We start from the raw sequence: 12,779 nt of genomic DNA, 5'->3' as shown, positions 1-12,779 counted from the left end.
CTTCCCATTTATTGCCCCTGCCCTCTTTAGATGCCTTTCCTTTCTGGCCTAGTACAGAGCTTGCCTTATTCATCTTTCTCCCTTCCACAGGGCACAGCACACAATATGCTTACACATGTTCTTTGAATGAATGAAGAATTTTCCATCTAGCTCTGCTGCTTTCTTCATGTTTTGCCTCATTTCTCAGTGGAGAGTCTGAAAGTCACTGTGGGACAATATTGGTGTACACTTTGCAGAATAGCAGGTCCAGTGTGATAAGGGGTTCCCCATCACCAGAGAGGATTTGGGTTCTTCTTCCTCCAAGCTCAGGAAGCTAGATATCTATTTTATAGCTACTAAATGTATCTCCCTGCCTTTCTTACCTAATTTAAAAAAGCTATGGTGGGGATGGATTATAGGCCAGCTCAGGCTGTAGGAGGAAAGATTACCAGGGTCTCCTGGGGTGTGGCTCCCTGGTGATCATTAAAAGAGTGAGTCACTGAGGGGCAGTTTGCTGTTATCATAAAACATATTTGCGACTCTTTAATTATGAAGGCCCTTTGAACCTTAAACGGTTCACCTTTCCAGCCTCCCTACAGCCAACTACGTCGTGGATGACACCCCAACACCAGAAATCCAGACAACATTTTTTCATGCATTACACCCAGTTTTGGGGTTGTATGTGGCAAATATTGATTTCTTTCTCTTGTCCTCTAACAGTTCTTGGGCTACTTCTCTCCATCATCATTAATTCGTGATATGTGCTTCCAGAAGGCAGATTCATCTTAACCTTAGTTAAAGCAAAATAATGTAGAAAGGCTAATTTCTTCACCAACTATATTCCAGATTGATAAATATGATTTTTTGATTATATTCATTTGGTTCATCCTTGTCCCTTTTTTCTTTGATTATCGCAGAAATCACAAAGCAGAGTGGTGATGAGAAAGAACTAGGAAGAGGGATACACAGTGTCCCTTAAAAAGTGGTGTCAGGGGTGCCTGGGTGGCTCAGTGGGTTAAAAAAGTGGTGTCAGAGACTGGTTGTTGTAGATTATGTTGTCTGAGCTTGGGTGAGGCAGGTGGGTCTTGATGGAGAAGTTTTATGTATGTATAGCTGGAGAAGAGCTCAGGACTTTGAGGCATGATACAACTTTCATATGACTCAAAGGATCTGGTGTCTTTTTGAAAACAAAAGTCCAAAGCAAATCAATTAACTTCAAGGAAGATGGTGGCAATGTGGGGCAGCCACCTAGGGCTATTTGAGGAACCAAGCCAAGCCTGGTGAGATAGGTTGGAGAGAGACAGCCAAGTACATACAAAGGAGAATAGAAAGATACATTTAAGGATATGAAGGAAGATAACCAGAGAGATAGTTGGCCTTTCCTAAGCCACATTGTGTGCAGTGTATTACTAAGGGTGTGTATTGGGAGGAAGCACATGGAAGGAGGAACCATGGGCTCTGACCACTCACAACTGTTAGTCTAAAAGTGGAAACAGAGTATGGTGATAAATGAGACCACTGGATGGATTTCTAGGTTCTGTGGTTACAAGGAAAGGAAGGCTTTGTTGTGGTGCAGCGGGGTGTGGGGGTGGGGAAGGGTTGGACCAAAGGTGTGTAGTAAGTCTCCTTGGAAAAAATGACTATGGAGCACTGCTGACATACATTTTAGTTGTAGTTTGGAAAATGAGGTGGACAGACAAATCAACTTCCTTCTACTGATTTCTTCCAAGGACTTATTTCTTTTATTAACTTATAATGTATTATTAGCCCCAGGTATACTCACCTCACAGCACTCAGCATAACACATACCTTAACTAATGTCCATAACCCCACCACCCTCTCCCTACACCCCGCCCCCCAGCAACCCCCGTCACTACATTTGTATCTTTAGGGTAAATACCCAGTAGTGCAATTGCTGGGTCATAGGGTAGCTCTATTTTCAACTTTTTGAGGAACCTCTGTGCTGTTCTCCAGAGTGGTTGCACCAGCTTGCATTCCCACCAACAGTGTAGGAGGGTTCCCCTTTCTCCACATCCTCGCCAGCATCTGTCATTTCCTGACTTGTAAATTTTAGCCATTCTGACTGGTATGAAGTGGTATCTCATTGTGGTTTTGATTTGTATTTCCCTGATGCTGAGTGAGGTGGAGCACTTTTTTATGTGTCTGTTGGCCATCTGGATGTCTTCTTTGCAGAAATGTCTGTTCATGTCCTCTGCCCATGTCTTGACTGGATTATTTATTCTTTGGGTGTTGAGTTTGACAAATCCTTTATAGATTTTGGATACAAGCCCTTTATCTGATATGTCATTTTCAAATATCCGCTCTCCTTCTGTCAGTTGTCTTTTGGTTTTGTTAACTGTTTCCTTTGCTGTGCAAAAGCTTTTGATCTAGATGAACTCCTGATAGTTCATTTTTGCTCTTGCTTCCCTTGCCTTTGGCGATGTTCCTAGGAAGAGGTTGCTGTGGCAACTTGTGTTCTCCTCAAGGATTTTGATGGATTCCTCTCTCACATTGATGTCCTTCATCCATTTTGAGTCATTTATGTGTGTGGTGTAAGGAAATGAACAAGTTTCATTCTTCTGCATGTGGCTGTCCAATTTTCCCCACACCATTTGTTGAAGAGACTGTCTTTTTTCCATTGGACATTCTTTCCTGCTTTGTCAAAGATTAGTTGACCATAGCGTTGAGGATCTATTTCTGGGCTCTCTATTCTGTTCCATTGTCTATGTGTCTTTTTTTTGTGCCAGTACCATACTGTCTTGATTGATGACAGCTTTGTAATAGAGCTTGAAGTCTGGAATTGTGATGCCACCAACTTTGGCTTTCTTTTTCAATATTCCTCTGGCTATTTGGGGTCTTTTCTGGTTCCATATAAATTTTAGGATTCTTTGTCCCACTTCTTTGAAAAAAATGGATGGGATTTTAATACAGATTGCATTAAACGTGTAGATTGCTTTAGGTAGCATAGACATTTTCACAATATTTTTCTTCCAATCCATGAGCATGGAACATTTTTCCATTTCTTTGTGTCTTCCTCAATTTCTTTCATGGGTACTTTATAGTTTTCTGAGTATAGATTCTTTGTCTCTTTGGTTAGGTTTATTGCTAGGTATCTGATGGTTTTGCGTGCAATTGTAAGTGGGATTGACTCCTTAATTTCTCTTTCTTCTGTCTTGTTTTTGGTGTAAAGAAATGCACCTGATTTCTCTGCATTGATTTTATATCCTGACATTTTACTGAATCCCTGTATGCATTTTAGCAGATTTGGAGTGGAGTTGTTTGGGTTTTCCACATATAGTATCATGTCCTCTGCAAAGAGTGATAGTTTGACTTCTTCTTTGCCAATTTGGATGCCTTTGATTTCTTTTTGTTGTCTGATTGCTGAGGTTAGGACTTCTAGTACTATGTTGAATAGCAGTTGTGATAATGGACATCCCTGCCATGTTCCTGACCTTAGTGGAAAAGCTCTCAGTTTTTCTCCATTGAGAATGATATTCACGGTGGGTTTTTCATAGATGGCTTTGATAATATTGAGGTATGTACTCTCTATTCTTACACTTTGTAGAGTTTTGATCAGGAAGGAATGCTTTACTTTGTCTAATGCTTTTTCAGCATCTATTGAGAGTATCACATGGTTCTTATTCTTTCTTTTATTAATGTATTGTATCACATTGATTGATTTGCAGATGTTGAACCAATCTTGCAGCCCTGGAATAAATCCCACTTGGTCATGGTGAATAATCCTTTTAATGTACTGTTAGATCCTATTAGCTAATATTTTGGTGAGAATTTTTGCATCTGTGTTCATCAAGGATATTGGTCTGTAATTCTCTTTTTTGATGGGATCCTTGTCTGGTTTTGGGATCAAGGTAATGCTGGCCTTATAATGAGTTTGGAAGTTTTCCTTCCATTTCTATTTTTTGGAAAAGTTTCAGGAGAATAGGAATTAATTCTTCTTTAATTGTTTGGTAAAATTTCCCTGGGAAGCCGTTTGGCCCTGGGCTCTTGTTTGTTGGGAGATTTTTGATGACTGCTTCAATCTCCTTACTGGTTATGCATCTGTTCACGTTTTCTATTTCTTCCTGGTTCAGTTGTTGTAGTTTACTTCTCTCTAGGAATGCATCCATTTCTTCCAGATTGTCAAATTTGTTGGCATAGAGTTACTCAAAATATGTTCTTATAATTGTATTTCTTTGATGTTGGTTTTGATCTCTCCTCTTTCATTTATGATTTTATTTATTTGGGTCCTTTCTCTTTTCTTTTTGATAAGTCTGGCCAGGGGTTTACCAATCTTATTAATTCTTTCAAAGAACCAGCTCCTAGTTTCGTTGATTTGTTCTACTGTTTTTTTGGTTTCTATTTCATTGATTTCTGCTCTGATCTTTATGAGTTCTCTTCTCCTGCTGGGTTTAGGCTTTCTTTGTTGTTCTTTCTCCAGCTCCTTTAGGTGTAGGGTTAGGTTGTGTATTTGAGACATTTCTTGTTTCTTGAGAAAGACTTGTATCACTATATATTTTCCTCTCAGGACTGTCTTTGCTGTGTCCCACAGATTTTGAACCATTATATTTTCATTATCATTTGTTTCCATGAATTGTTTCAATTCTTCTTTAATTTCCTGGTTGACCCATTCATTCTTTAGAAATATGCTCTTTAGTGTCCATGTATTTGGGTTCTTTCCAAATTTCTTCTTGTGATTGAGTTCTAGCTTCAGAGCATTGTGGTCTGAAAATATGCAGGGAATGATCCCAATCCTTTGATACTGGTTGAGACCTGCTTTGTGACCCAGGATGTGATCTATTCTGGAGAATGTTCCATGTGCACTAGAGAAGAATGTGTATTCTGTTGCTTTGGGATGGAATGTTCTGAATATATCTGTGATGTCCATCTGGTCCAGTGTGTCATTTAAGGCATTTATTTCTTTGTTCATCTTTTGCTTGGATGATCTGTCCATTTTAGTGAGGGGAGTGTTAAAGTCCCCTACAATTATTGTATTATTGTTGATGTATTTCTTTGATTTTGTTATTAATTGGTTTATATAATTGGCTGTTCCCATATTAGGGGTATAGATATTTAAAATTGTTAGCTCTTCTTGTTGGACAGGCCCTTTGAGGATGATATAATGTCCTTCCTCATCTCTTATTATAGTCTTTGGCTAAAAATCTAATTGATCTGATATAAGGATTGCCATCCCAGCTTTCTTTGGATGTCCATTAGCATGGTAAATTGTTTTCCACCCCCTCACTTTAAATCTGGAAGTGTCTTTGGGTCTAAAATGAGTTTCTTGTAGACAGTATATTGATGGGTTTTGTTTTTTTACTCATTCTTATACCCTGTGTCTTTTGATTGGGGCATTTAGCCCATATACACTCAACTATTGAGAGATATGAATTTAGTGCCATTGTATTTCCTGTAAGGTGACTATTACTGTAAATTGTCTCTCTTCCTTATTGGTCTACTACTTTTAGGCTCTCCCTTTGCTTAGAGGACCCCTTTCAATATTTCCTTTAGAGCTGGTTTGGTGTTTACAAATTCTTTTAGTTTTTGTTTGTCCTGGAAGCTTTTTATCTCTCCTTCTATTTTCAATGATAGCCTAGCTGGATATAGTATTCTTGGCTGCATGTTTTTCTCATTTAGTGCTCTGAATATATCATGCCAGTTCTTTCTGGCCTGCCAGGTCTCTGTGGATAAGTCTGCTGCCTATCTACTATTTTTTACCATTGTATGTTACAAACTTCTCTTCCCAGACTGCTTTCAGGATTTTCTCTTTGTCACTAAGACTTGTAAATTTTACTATTAGATGACGAGGTGTGGACAATTCTTGTTGATTTTGAGAGGAGTTCTCTGTGCCTTCTGGATTTTGATGCTTGTTCCCTTTGCCATATTAGGGAAATTCTCTAAAATAATTCTCTCCAATATACCTTCTGCTACCCTCTTTCTTTCTTCTTCTTCTGGAATCCCAATTATTCTAATGTTGTTTCATCTTACGGTATCACTTATCTCCCAAATTCTCCCCTCTTGGTCCAGTAGTTGTTTATCTCTCTTTTGCTCAGCTTCTTTATTCTCTGTCATTTGGTCTTCTATATCACTAATTCTCTCTTCTGCCTCATTTATCCTAGCAGTAAGGCCCTCCATGTTTGATTGCACCTCATTAATAGCTTTTTTGATTTCAACTTGGTTAGATTTTTGTTCTTTTATTTCTCCAGAAAAGGCTTTTATTTCTCCAGAGAGGGTTTCTCTAATATCTTCCATGCCTTTTTCGAGCCTGGCTAGCACCTTGAGAATTGTCATTCTGAACTCTACATCTGACATATACCAATGTCCATACTGATTAGGTCCCTAGCCTTTGGTAGTGCCTCTTGTTCTTTTTTTGTGGTGAGTTTTTCCACCTTGTCATTTTATCCAGATAAGAATATATGAAGGAGGGAATAAAATGCTAAAAGGGTGGCAAATACCCCAGGAAAATGAACTTTAACCAAATCAGAAGAGACCCCAAATCGTGGGCGGGGGGGGAAGTTCAGGGAAAAAAATTAAAAATAAAGAAAAAATATAAAAAGAAAAATATATATATTAGACTGGTGACTAGAACAGGGTCACCCACTTAATTTTGGGAGTATTTTGGCCACTTAGAAGAAACTACCTTCCAAAATTTAAAAAAATGAAAAACATATATAAGGGTAAACATGATGAAGCAATGGAATATGACTATAAAGATAAAAAAAATTTTTTTTTAATTTCTAAAAAAGGAGTTGATAAGATAAGTTTGTTGGGAGAATTAAGAAAAAGAAAGTGGAGAGAATTTGTTTAGGCTGGAGACTAGAACAAAGCCCTGTGCTAGATTTAGGATATATTTTGATCTATTAGTAGAGTTGAATCCCAAATTTTTTTGGAGAAAGAACCCTATGTGCATACACATGAAGTTAGATACACTGAAGGATAAAATATGACTATAGTAATGAAGGTTCAAAAAAGTTTTTTTTTTAAATGAAAGGTATTGTTAAGATAAACTAGTTAAAAAACGTTGAAAGAGGAAAGAGTGAAAGTTTAAAAAAATTTAGCATAAGAAAAAAATAAAATTGAAAAAATTAATTAACTTTGCAAGACTAAAGAATCATGGGGAGAAAGCTGAATTCCATGCTTTGCTTTATCCTCCTCTGGAATTCCACTGTTCTCCTTGGTAAGTGAACTTGGTCTTGGCTGGATTTCTTGCTAATCTTCTGGGGGAGGGGCCTGTTGTAGTGATTCTCAAGTGTCTTTGACTGAGGCGGAATTTCCCCACCCTTACCAGGGGTCAGGCTAAGTAATCCATTTGGGTTTGCTTTTGGGAGCTTTTGTTCCCTGGTTACTTTCTGTAGAGTTCTGAAGGACAGGAATGAAAATGGTGGCCTCTCAATCTCTGGCCTGGAGGAGCCGAGAGCTCAGGGCCCCACTCCTCAGTGCGCCCTCAGAGAAAAGTGCTCAATCACTCCCGTCTCCCTGACCTTCGGCTGTGCTCTGAGCTCAACCAGCCTGTGACCAAGCATCTCTGTCTCTGGCACATAGCCCCGCCTGGAGTCTCCAAATCCCACAGATCCCTGTGCTGTTCCAGAGGGAGTCTCCCTGGATCTTGTGGGGTCCCTGCTCACAGAACAGTGGCCTGTGCCATGGATCACAATTTAAGGTAACCCGGAGTTGAGACCTCACTCCTCAGCTCTGTCTCTGTAACCAGCTTCCCAGCTCTAATACCTGAAAGCTCTGTGACACTCAAACACCCCTGATCCTTCTGTGACCTCACGGGACTTGAGACCACACTGTCCCCACATGGGCTTCACCCCATCTTAGCCTCTGGAGTGATGTCCCTCAGTGGAGCTGACTTTTAAAAGTTTTGACTTTGTGCTCCATTGCTCTGCTGCTTGCCGGGACCCGCCCCCTGCCCCTGCAGGCTATCTAACCGTCGCTTTGGATTCACTTCTCTGCCAGTCCTACTTTTCAGAAAGTGGTCGATTTTCTGTTTCTAGAGTTGCTGCTCTTCTTCTCTTCAGTCTCCTGTTGGATTTGTAGGTGTTTGGAATGGTTTGATAAGCTATCTAGCTGATCTCCTGCTACCTGATGTCATCTCAGCCTGCTACTTCTCTGCCATCTTGACTCCTTTCCAAGGACTTTTATTAAGTATTCTGTGTAGATTGGATTTAGTGTTGAGAAATGGAATAGAGAATTATAGGGAGAAGTAGAGAAGAAAGTGATTTTCACTGTTGATTTCACTGTTGACATCAGTGTATACTTCCTAGTTCCTTACTTTTCACACCCTTCCTGGCTTTTCCAGCTCTCTTCCTGCTTCCTGTTTGGAAAATCTCAATCTGGTAGCCCATCTAGTTTCTGAAAATCTCTGGAAGCAGAAGATCAGGCTCTTCTGATTTGTCAAGTTGATCATCTTGTTTTGGTGTGATGGAAATGTTAAGAATATCCAACACATGATACTGACTGAATCTCAACCTGTAAATGTGTCAAATCATGAATGAGGAACATGCACTTCACTCTGTCTTCTCTAAAATTATCCCAGAGTTACTAAGAGAAGGCATGTGTTCACAGCCATCGCAGAAAGACCCTAGATAACATGGAGTCTATACAGCCTCTAGAGAAGCTCTGGCTATCTGATTCTTTACCCAAATGATGGTGAAATGATACTAGCATAGTGTTGCTGCTAGCAGGGACACCATATACTTTGTGGGAAGGAAGCAAAATGTTTTGGTCTACATCTACATAGATTTGGGGCTACATTATGGTGGATATATTCAGTCTACCTACAGTTGGCCTGGTGTGTGTTAGTGTATGTCAGGATGGGTTTTCATTGGCTTGGAATTTGGCTTTTGCTAAACTAGGGTGGGATTTTAGATGTATAGTGCTGGGACTGGTTGGGTAGGTAGGTGAGTTGGACAAAGTGTCTGCTCTTGGTCTAATGTGAAGACAGTTTGGGGGCTACCATGCCTTCAAGTTCAAGTCTTGGTTGCACCTAGTAAATAATACATGCACAATTTGGGTCTCAGGCCTCATGGAGAGAACATGAAGCAGGTTCTAACCTAAGGAGTTTTTATATTAGAAAGGGAGACAAAGAATTCTCCCAAGTAACATACAAAGAGAATATGGTACAAAGTAAGGTCCTAAGTGGGAGGATGCCTGGTAAGTAATCAGTTTGGTGAGGTTGTTTTTACATGACTCTTGAATGATAAGTTGAGGTATTTATTTTCTTCAATATGAGCTGAATTTAGTTACTTCAGTTTTCTTGCCAACCTTTTGGGGTACTTAACTGACCTTCACTTCTCTTTCCCTAAGAGAGAAGTTACACCTTTATTATTACTGCAATGGTTTCTCTCTTCCTTTTATGCACACACTAGGGCCCAGAATTATTATTCTTATCATTATTATTAATATTATATCTTAGTACCTTGATCTGTAATAATATCTGTACCAAATATTTAACTGGATCAGACTAGTTGGGCAAATTGGATTTACTGGCTCAATGCGTGGTGGAGTTTGTTTTGTGTTTTTGGTGGGGTGCATGGAAGGAATGCTTAAAGAGGCTCTATTTATTGGATCATAGCCAAGCTGAAGATATAGCTTGAATTGGTGGGAAACAGTTATACATGATTTCAAGCTTCTTCCATGCAGCCTTCTCAGGCTGACCCACAGTTCACACAAGGGTCTCACTAGTCTTTCCAACACCAGAAGATGTGGGCCTTAGTACCCTTACCTTTCATCAACTGGTAAGCCATGTGGAATCTTGACATGCCCTTGCCTTGATTGTTCATTTCTTACTTAGGAATACCCTCCTTGGTTCATAGTTAATCTATCTTTTACTTATTTTGGCAGGTGGGAAGGTGTTCATGAAATGTACTGAATTTAAGTTCCCAGAGAAGAGACTTCTTTATTTGCCACCATTGTCTTACACTGTATGTTCCTGAGTGTGTGATGATTTGGGAATAATGGTGGTGGTGTTGATAAATTAGAGGGAATAAAAATGTTGCTTTTGCTTGAGTTTTTTTGTATAAGAAGTTCTTTTGTACAAGAAATTACTGTAGTTGCTGAATTTTCTAATTTGGAATTTGCCTTTGTATTCATTTATACTTAATTCAAATCTGATCTTTAATAGGTTGAATCCAGTCTTTCTCACTTAGAAACTTGTGTGTTTTCTACTTGAGAGACCAACCAATTTTTCTGTTTAGACCCAATCCAAAGTATGCAGAACCCATCTGTGTAGTTATTTATAGACAGTATAGGGAAAATGGTAGCAAATACAGAAGTATCTTTTCTCTGGGAGCTTACTACATAAGGGTATTTCATGGATATTTTCCTAATGTCCTGAAACAAGTGAAATCCTATTCTAGATCATTCAATCCTTTGATTATTGCCCCACTCCTCCCTTCTGCAGGCTAGCCTTCCATGTAGTTATTGCAGTTTAAGTGTCATGTTGCCAAATATCAAGGCATTAGGTGACTTGTTTTACAAATAAGTAAAGCAGTTGGACTGCTGGACCTTGTGGTATATCTGTCTCTAAATAAGTGTTTCCTCCCCTTCAATCTGACTGTAAACGGTAGCACCCATTGTAGCATATGTTTGATTTTTTTTTAATGTTTCATATGAAAACTACAAACTACCTTAATTTTTACATGTGTTTCCTCACTGTAGATAAGCCTATCTTGCTCTCTGGATTTTTTTGTGTATATGTGATCTACCAATTAACTACTTTTGCAGTTTTAATCTTGTAATGATCTTGTATTATTTTTTCTACTTTGTTTTGTGTAAAAGGGGAAAAATTTAAAAAGCTGGAATATTTTACTGAAGTAGTAAAACTCTGTCTCTTCTGTCCAGTTGTCATGAATCAAGGGGATGAGACTGGAGCAAATTATAAATATCACAGATAATGCATTTTGTCTGAGCTGGCTTGGTTAATTTCCCTTATATTTTCACTTTCTTGTAGTCAGAGACTACAAGAGACTTAGATCTCAGTTCTTGTGTCAGATCTCTGACTTTGCAAAACCAAGCTGTAGAGCCTGGGGTACTTCCTTAGCTGTGGCCAGTTAACTCTGGTCCTCAGGCTTCAACTATGGAAGGAAAGGCAAGCTGAAAGCATCCTCAAGCATAAGCTCTGCTCCTGGGCTCCATGTCACCACCTACTTCTCCTACCCTCCTCTCTAACTTGGATTTCTCCCAGTGCAGAGTTCTAGGCCCTGAGTTCTGCCACTGGACATTAATGATGGGAGAATAGGGGACAAGTGGAACATACTGGAGAGATCTTATATCTATCTATAGATGTGACCCAGCCATTTCTGAAGTAAAATAATGTTGAACAGGGTTTGAAACAGTTTTTTTTTAAAATTTTTATTAACATATAATGTATTATTAGCCCCAGGAGTACAGGTATGTGAATTACCAGATTTACACACTTCACAGCACTCACCATAGCACATACCCACCCCAATGTCCATAACCCAACCAGCCTCTCCCTCCCCCCTCCCCCCAGCAACCTTCAGTTTGTTTTGTGAGATTAAGAGTCTCTTATGGTTTGGCTCCCTCCTGGTCCAGTCCATCCAGGCAGAGATGGACTGTGAGTGATGATGTTAATGCCAGCAAGTGTGGGGAAAGATTTGTGTTGTTTAAGCAGGAGCCACAGAAATGGCAAATAATCACAAAGAAGTAAAAACAGTGAAAATAAATACTTAGAAATACAGTCTTAGAAGGTTGGATTTGGTAGAGAGCAAGAAACTTCTTGACTGACTGGGAATGTGTATGAGTGAGTATGTCTCTTTATGTATCTTTTTAAGAGTTGAGGGAAGTGTCATTTTCCAGAAGGATGGTAGAGAGTACTCCTACTTCAGGTATCTGGGGCAATGTAGTAGTCAGGAAGAATATGATTTAGGGCTTTATTCTATTTCAAGGAAGGGCAGCACTCTTTGATGGCTGCTGGGTGAATCTGAGTGAAAGGTGAGAGTATGTTGTTGTTAGAGTTACCAATTTTATGGACCAGGAGGATGGACCAAGTGTATGTCAGGAGGCTGGCCCTGGATATGCACTATTTGCAAAACATAGGAACCTACTAGGTAGAGGTCTAGTGTAGGGGAGAGTCAAGATGGCAGAGGATTAGCAGACTGAGATGACATCAGGTCACAGGAATTCAGCTAGATAGTTATCAAACCATTCTCAACACCTACAAATCCAACAGGAGATCGAAGAGAAGAAGAGCAGCAACTCTAGAAAGAGAAAATTGACCACTTTCTGAAAGGTAGGACTTGTGGAGAAATGAATCTGAGGAGGTGGTAAGATAGACTGTAGGGGAGGGGCCAGTTCCTGGCAAGCGGTGGAGCAATGGAGCACAAAATCTGAATGTTTAGAAATCTGCTCCACTGGAGGACATTGCTCCAGAGGCTAAGCAGGGATGGAACCCTTGTGGGGACAGTGTGGTTTTAGGCCCCATGGGGTCACAGAAGGATTAGGGGTGTTTGAGTGTAGCAAAGCTCACAGGTATCAGAGTGGGGAAGCTGACTACAGAGACAGAGCCAAGGAGTGAGCTCTCAGCTCGGGGTTACCTTACACTGTGATCCACAGCATAGTTGGACCACTGCTCTTTGAGTATGGACCCCACAAGTGGCAGATTGGGGAGACCCACCTTCATCTACCAGAAGAGCAGCATGGTAGGAAACTGCTGACTTTAGAGAATCCAAATGAGGCTGTGTGCCAGGGACAGAAACGTTCAGTCACAGGCCAGGTGAGCTCAGAGCACAGCAGGAGACCAGGGAGACAGGAGTCATTGAGTGCTTTTCTCCAAGGGC

General features: G+C 40.0%; 1 long non-coding RNA gene across 1 annotated transcript; it reads right to left on the bottom strand.

The window, feature by feature from the left end:
• Nucleotides 1-6: 6 nt before the first annotated feature.
• LOC125107223 (uncharacterized) lies at nt 7-10,705 on the bottom strand. Its single transcript, XR_007129491.1, has 3 exons — nt 10,478-10,705; nt 8,434-8,436; nt 7-17 (listed from the first exon to the last, which is right to left on the bottom strand). It is a non-coding gene; the product is annotated as an uncharacterized LOC125107223 (long non-coding RNA).
• Nucleotides 10,706-12,779: the final 2,074 nt, after the last annotated feature.

The sequence above is a fragment of the Lutra lutra genome, chromosome 8 (genome assembly GCF_902655055.1).
Source record: "Lutra lutra chromosome 8, mLutLut1.2, whole genome shotgun sequence".
NCBI classification, from domain to species: domain Eukaryota; kingdom Metazoa; phylum Chordata; class Mammalia; order Carnivora; family Mustelidae; genus Lutra; species Lutra lutra.
This window is presented reverse-complemented; position numbering and strand designations above follow the sequence as displayed.